This window comes from Olea europaea, chromosome 16, assembly GCF_002742605.1.
Source record: "Olea europaea var. sylvestris chromosome 16, O_europaea_v1, whole genome shotgun sequence".
Classification (NCBI taxonomy): Eukaryota; Viridiplantae; Streptophyta; class Magnoliopsida; order Lamiales; family Oleaceae; genus Olea; species Olea europaea.
The window spans coordinates 12,365,531-12,376,284 of record NC_036252.1 but is presented as its reverse complement, the minus strand read 5'-3'; the positions used below and the strand labels follow the sequence as shown (position 1 = coordinate 12,376,284).

The window sequence follows — 10,754 nt, the reverse complement described above, 5'->3', positions numbered from 1 at the left end:
CGTCATTTTTTGGTTCTTCAATTGCAGGAACAATTTGTTTAGGAACCTAAAGTTTTTGGTGCCGAAGATGAGGTGGTGGTGCCAAAGCCAACAACTAGGCAAGGGTAATTTTGATTTTGGTTGAGAGGATTAGGAAAGATTGAAGAAGGATATGATTTTTTTTCCTTGTTTATTTATTTATTATATTAAAATTATAAAATTACAATTTTACCTTTTTATTAGTTGGTCAAAATTATTAGATTTTTAATTTCTAAGGTCAACCGACGAATTTTTTGTCAAACTAACGGAAACCTTCAATCTGGACTTGATCTACCAATTTTTCAAAGGTTTAATACCTACAATCACACAAATGGAAGGTTAGAGCAAAAATTGCTATTAAATGAAAGGTTTGGTACTTTAGCTGCAATTTTCCCTTTTTAAATGAAAACACAAAAACAGATAATTGTCCCCTTTTTAAAGGGAAACACAATAACATGGTCCCGGCGGGGCTCGAACCCGCGACCTTCGGCTCATAAGACCAACGCTCTAACCAACTGAGCTACGGGACCCTTTTTGTTAATTTCAATTTATTTAACATATTTATTAAATCTTTGTATCGCTTTGATAATATCCAGTAAATAGAAATTCTGATCTAATAATAGATTGTTTCTTCTTATTTCTAGCGTCTTTCCCGAAAAATGATGAAGTGCTAAATTAAATTTCATTAATTATTTGACTTGTCACAATTATTCGGCATCCAAGCTTAAATTAAATGTCAACGATATTGAAGATTTTCAAAATTATGTTTATAAAATTTTACATTTTAGGAGGAGATAAAGGTAATTATGACTTGTAAAATCGATCTACAGAAAAAATAAAAAGGCATCATGCATCACATTTCCAATTTCTCGATTCCAAATTTTATATTTATCATTTGAACGAATTAAATCAGTGTAAAAATACCATTTAACAAATTTTGTTGTCTTTCATCTTCAAAAATTATGTATCTGACTTTTTATACAAAATAAATAAATAATGATAATAATAATAATAAATTAATTAATTAAAAATTAACATTAACATTAACTTTACACCATTGTATATTGATAGCTCGACAAAATCATCAAATAATAATAATAATTAATTAATTAAAAATTAACATTAACTGTACACCATTGTATATTGATAGCTCGACAAAATCATCAACATAGGACATTATTGACCAACCTATTAACAGTGCAAAGACTAAATTTGTGAAAATAGTATCGAGGAAAAAAATAATAATTTAAGAATCATATTTAACCTTTTGCTTATAAGACTATAAATCAACATTTCTCGAATATCCTTCAACAGCAACATGTTTTCTCTTGTACGGCTTCAAGGTATGAACACTAGATTCACCTTCTTTAATCATGAATCTGACTGTAACATTTCGAAAATTTTATAGAATAAAATTTATTTATTATGTATACTATATATTTATATTTTGATATTGAGGGACTTATGTGAAATATATTTTAAATTCTTATATTTTTTGGTCAAATAATTAGATTTTGATAGAGCGAGTTTCTATAGATCAATATTTGACTTCTTTTGTAGCTCGTAATTAATTAGAAGAATTCAACATGAGAAAAAAATTATTTTGGATTATACTATATCAAGCTAAATCCGATTAAAAGAATAATAGGCTAATAGAATTGGTGAGGGCTTACAATATTAATTAATTAAAATTATATTCCTTTTTTAATTCCTACCACCACATTTTTTTATATGAAACCAAGAACAAGTTGGCCAAGGTCTTATTTTTAATGGGAAGATTGTATCAAGAAAACAAATAGTAGACTAGACTATTAACTCTATCATTTGAAATCAACTTTTATCCAAATTACTTGTATTGCACAGTTTTTCAATTCTAGTTGTATAGAAGCTTAATCGAGAACTTCAAGTATAAATATTGCAAGAATTCTCATTATTTCACCACAGAAAATAAAGAGAGCTATGGTAGAGAGAGAAGAGAGGAAAAAGTAAAGAAAAATAAGAGAATAATTTTTACATGCAAGATTTTGCTCTTTCCAACTTTTCAAAATCAAGGTAGATACTTTGTGCAAGCGGATTGTTTTCGTCCTTTATGTATTCAATTAAATATGCATGAATTGTCATGGGGCATTTTCAGTTCTTTAGAAAGAAATATGAAATCCTTTGGGAATTCAAGAGGACCTAAGAGGGTGTGTAACTTGGTCATCGGCATACTTCATAACAAAAAAGTGGTATGAAGTGTTTATTTATTTGTTATATATAATTGTGTATAAAAACTGCATGTATCTTACTATGTATTTTTAAATACCCACTCTTACAATAATTTTATAGGTTAGTTCGGGCCGATTGGATCTGCAGCGAAATGGTGATGTGGGCGGTCAAGTGGATCGAAGAAAAAGTAAAAATAAATATTAAGTTTTTTTTTTCTATCTTTAAATTTATTAGTTAGTTTAATTGATTCAAAAACATATCATTTAATTAGATGGATGAATATGCTTATTTATTTATTTTAAAGATAAAATTTTCATGTTTAACTAAAGTTTATGGATATTTCAATTATTTTATTCTTAGAGAATTTTATTTTTATAATTCCACATTAAATATAAGGAAAAAAAAAATTTGGTAACATTTCAAAATTTATGATAATTTGCGGTGTTGAACTAAGTATATAGGATAAAAACAACAAAGATTGAAAATAAATTCGCCAAAATTGAGATTCTTAGTGTAAAGATGAAAGTCGAACCCAAATTCGCCCAAAATTGAAGTTTGGTTTGTTTGTATTCAGTTTTCATTTTGTGAAACACCTAAACACTCGTTTCATTTGATATTTTTGTAATCTTAAAACATTTTTCTAGTATTTAATTTTGAGAACTTTACGAATATGTCAAATCAAAGACGTGTGCTGTAAATATACAATCCAAATAAAAAATATAAAGATAAATTCAAAATTGAAAACTGAAAAGCAAATCAAATCAAATGGGGGTACTGTAGCAAATGATTTTACGATTTTGGCCCCAAAGAAAGTTTAATATTAGAAGGATGTAAATTTCAAACTTTCCAAATTGAGGATCTAAATTTTAACTTTTTTCAAATCTAGGGCATATGGGATATAATTTGGAAAAATTACCTAGAAACTTACATTTAAAGACTAATTTTCATAAACAATGGGATTGATTTTAAATTCATAAATCAAGTTCTAATTAAGAATTATTAATTTAATTAACACAAATTTATCCTCCGTTTGGCATCCATTAAATTATATTTTTTCCTTTTTTCTCTCCTATTTTATCCACACAATCTTTTATAAAATAATATTATATATAAATCGAAAACTTTTCCTTTTTCTTCAATCATTCATTCTCTAAAAAAATACTATTTCGCCCATTAAATTTCTAATAATGGAGCCAAATGGAACTTATTATAACGTAACCAACCACCCACCCCCAAATTCATTTTTCTCCCTCTTCTCTCTCTCTCTCTCTTCTCACTCTAAACCCCTCTCTCTATTGATGACGCAACATCGTCGAAGGCATCGCGAGACAAGCGACAAGTGTCATCAATCTGAGAGAGCGACGTCACCAACCATTGCGTTGCTTGCAATGCCGATGTTGCCCTGTATTCGAATGGAGAACGCTCTGTGTTTGATGTGGTGTTTGTTGATGAGCAATCTTCATGTCAGTCGTGCTAATGTGATGAAAATCACGCTTTTACCCTTCCCTTGTGTTAATGGTAATCGGGTGAGAGTAGCTCTACAAGTGGTAGTGGGAGTGTGGAGGATAGCGAGAGTAACGAGAGACCTAGTGTGGTGAACGGAGTGAACAGTCGTTTTCTTGATGAATGGAGTGAACACCGAATTTGCTGGTCATTCTAGAAGTAGTTCTGAAGATTGGAAATTGCATGAATGTTGGAAAAAATTGGGGTGCTGCACATGCTTTTAAAGTTTGACCCAATTATATCTCATTTTATCACGTGTATATAAATCATTGTATACATGCAGCACGGTCAATTTCTAATGAATATTGTTAGTGAGATATAATAAAAGTACATAATAGTTTACATATAGATGATATGTTAAAAAGAAAGTGAAAAAGTTTTTTTTTTTTTTTTTATTTGGTTGAAATTTTTTTACCCAATCATATCTCGCCATGTTATGTACATAAAAATCATTATGTACATGTAGCACAAATCGTTTTCTAATTTATAAATAGTGCTAATTGTAAATAAGGAGTATATAAATTATTTATATACAGATAAGATGTCAAAAAGTAAGTTGAGAATTTTTTTTATTGAATAAATTTTGAACCAATTATATCTTACCACATATATATATATATATATATATATATATATATATATATATACATGTAGAACAATCGAATTTATATTTTACACCTGTCTTAAGCTTTTTCATTCAAAACGACATTATATTTCAATGTTATTGGAATTAATATATATATATATATATATATACATGTAGAACAATCGAATTTATATTTTACACCTGTCTTAAGCTTTTTCATTCAAAACGACATTATATTTCAATGTTATTGGAATTAATTTACGTGGCCCTGACTATCTAGCACGGGCTGATGTTATTGTACAACAAGCCCACACTTTTATTTTTCACCCTTATTTTCACCTTCATTGCGAAAAATGTCATTTCATCCAAATTCTCAACAAAAAATGTAAAATAACAAATATACATTCCTATTTAAATAAAAAATAAATTGTAATTATACTTCACAACTTTTTAAAAAATTATAAATGAGTCCAAATAAATCATTAAAATGGTAATTAGCACAAAGCTTCCTTTTCTTTCAATATTATTATGCAAAATGTCTATACCTTTTATTTTTTGGTATTTTGACCCTTATTTTCACATTTTATTATGGAAATCATTATTTTTATTTATTTTCTCAATTAAAAGCTGTAAAATGACGAATTTACCTTTCTATTTAAATAAAACAAAAATAAATGATAGAAAAATAAAGAACAAATTGTAACCATACACCAAAAATCTTCAAAAAGTACAAATAAATTATTAAAAATAAAAAATACCCTCTTTTTTAATTATTTATTTAGAATTTACTTGATTTTTTTTTTTGAAAAAAATTGGGAGTATAGTTGTAATCTATTCTTATTTCTTCATTTAAATAGGAGTGTATATTCGTCGTTTTACATATTTTAATTGAGAACATGGATGAAGATGATGATTTTCGTAATGTAATTGGAAAATAAGGGTGAAAATACAAAAAAAAAAAAATAGAAGAAGAAGAAGAAGAAAGTATTAATGTTTTGTACAACAATATGGAAAAGTAGGAACTTGAGGAACTTTTTTTGCTAATTACCATTTTAATAATTTATTTGGACTCATTTGTAGTTTTTTTAAAAGTTTGGGAGTATAATTTCAATTTGTTTTTTTGTTTTTTTTAAATAGGGGGTATAATTGCCATTTTACATTTTTTATTGAAAAATTGGATGAAAATAACATTTTCTGCAATGAAATATGAAAGTAGGGGTAAAAATACAAAAAAAAAATAAAAAATTGAAGGGGATGAATGAATGTTTTGCACAGTAACATTGAAAGGTAAGGATGTTTTGTACCAATTACCTTTTTTCTTTATAGTCTCATTCTCACACTTCTATTAGTTTTAATCTCGTCTTTGAATATGGTTTTAGTCCCAAAAAAATTGTTTAGATTGCGTAAAAGGACATATATACCTCTTACATTTTTAAATGAAAAAAATAAAAAACAAAAAATACAAAGCTTAAAAGAATATTGTCCCTCAATTCAATGCATGTTAATAGCAAATTTGGACAAAAATCAAAGACGAAATATGCTAATTTAGTTGAGGTCAACAATAAAAATGTGACCAGAAATTGAAGACATCCATTGCAATAAAAATGTGATGAATATAATAAAAAAAATTTATTTGAAAACAAAAAAGAAACTTTGGCTATAAATTTCACAACTTTTGCCATTTAAAATAGCTAAATAGGCCAAAATATTCATAGATAAAAAATTAAAAATAAAAAATCACACCTTTTTGTATTACGGTTTTTGGAGTTAGCTCACCCTCGCGGGATCGCGACCCTTTGTCCCGGCCATTGTAGCACCTGAATGGGCACCAAAATTGGACCGAACCATTTCCTAACATTTCACAGACCAATTACTTTAACTATATTTTTATTTTTGAAAATGTTCAATTATTATTTCACTTCTATATAATTTTTTTTTTCCTTTCTCATTTATCTATTCCTTCATAAATTTACATTAATTGAATTCTCTCACTGCATCGCATAGATAAACTTTGTATTTTCATTTTTGCACAGATTATATATTTTTATTAAGTATATTAAGAAATTATTCTATTCTACAACGTTTTCTCACAGGAAAAAAAATTCATCCGCAACCAATAAAAGGACACATGTATTTTTAACAATTTTTGAGTTGCAAATCACTCCAAATTCAAATTAAATTTAGCTGCAAAATAACATCTAATCTTAAAAATTATTTTAATGAATTATATCAATTGTCATTCATTGAATGTATTTTGTTAATTATAATATAATTAGGAAGTTTTATTTGTTTTTACAATGTTGGAAGAGTCCAATGACTTATTATCTAATCCTCCAATATTAAAAGAACTTACTAAAATTAATTTTTATTTTGATGCTATAACAGTATAGTTCAGGAAAAGAAAATAATAAATCTTATACAAAAAAGAAAAAAAAAGTATTTAACTAAAAAATAATAGCTAAACTTATAATATGCTGAACGTTACATAATATAATCCATAGGGTGTGATTTTTTAAAAGGTTGAACCTCAATTTTAAGGATTCCCCACCGTCCCATCCCTGAAATATCGTGAGAGAGGTTAATTGGGGGATGTGCTCCAACAGGTCAGAGAACAAGAGTCACCTGTACACTGGTGCCCACAAAGAGTCTCAATCCATATTTTAGGAATCAAACCCTTACACTGCGGCTGTCAACAAGGCTGAGTATACCTTACTCTTGTCCGAGGGACATGGGGTGTGATTTTTTATTTATGCTAAGAGTAATTTGTTTCTTAATTTTTAAGTTGCTATTTATAATGTCATATTTTATAGTTTTTCAAAAAACAAGATTCTTTTTTTTCTTTTTTTTTTTGGTAAGCGTTACGCAATATGTAAGATATAAATTTATATAATACAATATACAAAGTACAAAAACACCCTATATACATGTGTATTTTGTAAAATTTCCCTGTTATTTATTATATTGTACACAATATACAATTGTATGGCAGGCAGATACTTAAAGATTATGTGTCCAAAAGAAAGGATGCAAGCCAAGGAGCATAACACTCATTCAATATCCTCAATGGATTAAACACCTTTTTGAAATACGTCATATCCATAATTGAATAACAACAATATTATCTTATACACATATAAATAACGTGTTTCATATGTATGTTCACTTCAAATGAAATCAGCGCACTTGGATCATCTTAACAGTAAGATAAAATTGATTGAATTGCCAATGTTAGAATTTTGCTAGAAACGATCACTTGAATTTATTATCGCCCGAGTTTATAATTATGGAACATTTGAAGAAATTTAACGAAAATTAACTTAAACAAGAAGATGCAAAGGTCTTTCCAATCCACATGTTCCGCAATCCAGGGCACCCGTGATTTTAAAAAGTGGCGGATTGGAAAAAAAAGAAAAATAGGAAGTTGGCCAACTTGGGATATACAAATTCTCCGAACTTCAGATTGTGGATTAATTTGAGACACATTCAACTTAAAGATGAAACTTTTTTTCATGTTGCTCACTAGAGCTTCTTCGCGGCAAGAAATGCAATTTTGCAGGTTTAAGAACCGCTTAAACTAGCTCGATGTAAATGTTGAAAGGACAACGTGCACATTTCTCTTTTCTCAATTTCTTTTCTTGTCTCCTTTCCTTTTTCTTGATGTTTTTCCCATGACACTATTTTTAACGTCCTTACTTTTTCATTATTATTATGAAAAACTTCATTACCTTTCATTTTTTTGGCATTGTCACCTTTATTTCCACATTTTCAGCGCCACCAGAGGCTTTGCAGATCGTGGTTGTAGCGGCATGGTGATGGCACGGATCGCGACTGCAGTAGCGTGGTGATGACGAAGCGGTGGTGTTCGGATGTGTGGTGTAGTGATATCGTTGTGTGCAGTGCTGGTAGTGTTGTGTTGTTTGGTAGGTGGTAGTTGTTGGCGTGAACTGTTAGAAATCTTTTTCTGGAAACATAAATCATATATAATTGTATCATTTTAAGGGAATAGAATTAGGCAATTATGTGTAGAATCAATTAATTAGCTACAGATTTGTGATTATCCAAAATTAGGAGTTTTTTTCCTATATAAACTCTGTAACCCACCTATTGACCGTATGAATGAAAATTACCTCTTGTGTGTATTGTGACATGGTATCAGAGCAGGACACACGGTCCTGGTTCCTCTTCTCCAAGTTACCTGTAGCCCGGTTCTTGTGAACATTTTCACAAACATATGGAAGACCCCAACTTCATCACTGATCCCAGCCAATCTTCACCTAATTCTGATGCTATACTTACAGATATTTCCACCAAATTTTCTGAAACCTTAACCAAGACACACATATCAGCCCCACTCACTGAAAATTCGCCCCAGATTGGTATCAAACTGAATGATACAAACTATGGCCTATGGTCCCAGGTTATGGAAATGTATATTTCCGGGAAAGATAAACTGGGTTACATTAATGGAGATACACCTCCACCCCTACCAACTGATCCCTCCTTCCGAAAATGGCGAACTGAGAATGCCATTGTCAAGGGATGGATTATCAATTCGTTGGACCCTGTTCTGATTGGCAATTTCATTCGTTTCCACACTGCTAAGGAAGTCTGGGATGCTATTGCCACTACATACTTTGATGGGAATGATAAATCCCAAGTCTATGATCTTCGACGAAGGGTGAGTTGCCTAAGACAAGCAGGCGGATCTGTGGAGAAATATTACACTGAACTGCAGGGGTTGTGGCGTGAAATTGACTTCCGTCGCCCAAATCCGATGAAGTGTGCCGCTGACATCCGCCACTTCAATAATTTGACCCGGGAAGACAGAGTTTACACCTTCCTTGATGGGCTCGATGAATGTCACGATAGCATCCGTAGTGGAGTTTTGCAGATGGACCCGTTTCCTACCGTTGAGCAGGTGTATGTGTACGTCCGCCGTGAGGCACTGCGACAAGCAGTCATGGTTTCTACAGACTCCGACAATGGTCTTCCTGGAGCGATCTTGGCAACCAAAGGCGTGAAGATGGGATCATTTGCTGTTGCTGGAATAAATTCTTTAAAGGGAGACCCAAATAAAAGTGGTGGAGGCCCAAATAAAAGTAGGCCAAATAAGTTAAAGGTTTTGGATGAGGAAATTAAGTGTTCATACTGTGGAAATAACAAGCACACACGAGAAAACTGCTTTAAACTTAATGGATACCCCGATTGGTGGCATGAGTTGCAGGAAAAAAAGAACAAAAATGGGGCGGGCACCAATAAGCGAATAGGCAAGGCGACCGTGGCAACATCTGACTCTCAACTATCTTTGATTCCTAAAAATGATTATTTTCAGGATACGGACCCCTCATCAGAACCAGGTAATTTTGGTTCAGCTTGTGTTACATCCTCCAGTGACAAGAATAATAATTTATGGTTATTTGGCTCCGGGGCAACTGACCATATGACTTATGATGAAAGAGATTTTATTCAGAGGACCTCACCTCGACGCAACAGGGTTGCGAATGCAAATGGAGTTATTTCCCCAGTTACCGGGGCTGGCTCTGTATCTCTGTCTCCCTCTCTACATTTATCCCACACTTTACTTGTTCCATCACTCTCACATAAATTATTGTCTGCAAGCCAAGTGACAGCTGAATTAAATTGCGTGGTGCTTATTTATCCAACATTGTCTTCTTCAGGATACTCTCACCAAGGAGATACTTGGGCGTGGTACTAAGAGAGAGGGGTTATACCACATGGAGGATTTTAGTGTCGATCGCACTCATCATGTTCAGAGTAATGTGAAGGAACGACAGATTTGGATGTGGCATCGTCGTCTTGGGCATCCATCATTCGGTTATTTAAAGCATTTATTACCTAGCCTTTTTTCGAATAAGGAAGTTTCTGATTTTAAATGTAATACCTGCATTTTAGCGAAAAGTCAACGCACTTCTTATCAATCAAGCATGAATAAAAGTAGTATTTCTTTTTCCCTAGTACATTCTGATGTGTGGGGCCCTTCACCTATTGCTACAATGTTTGGGGTTCGTTGGTTTGTTACATTTATTGATGACTGCACTCGCATGACCTGGCTTTATCTACTAAAAAATAAAAATGAAGTGTTCAAAGTATTTTAGTCATTCCATGCCATGATTCAAACTCAATTCTTTGCCAAACTAAGAGTTCTTCGTTCCGATAATGGTGGTGAATTTATCAACCAACGGTTTCGCACTTACTTTGAACAACATGGTCTCATTCATGAGATGTCTTGCCCTCAAACCCCTCAACAAAACGGCGTTGTTGAACGGAAAAATCGACATATTCTTAAAACTGCAAGAGCTCTCCTTCATGGAACCTATGTTCCAAATGTTGCTGGCTTGATGCAGTGTCCACAGCTGTATACTTACTCAATCGGATGCCCTCTAAAGTCTCAAATTTTAAGACTCCACTCCAGATCCTA

At 31.5% G+C, this 10,754-nt stretch overlaps 1 non-coding gene across 1 annotated transcript; it reads right to left on the bottom strand.

Annotated features, from left to right (window-relative positions):
* Positions 1-474: 474 nt before the first annotated feature.
* TRNAI-UAU lies at positions 475-548 on the bottom strand. Its single transcript has one exon. It is a non-coding gene; the product is annotated as a tRNA-Ile (tRNA).
* Positions 549-10,754: the final 10,206 nt, after the last annotated feature.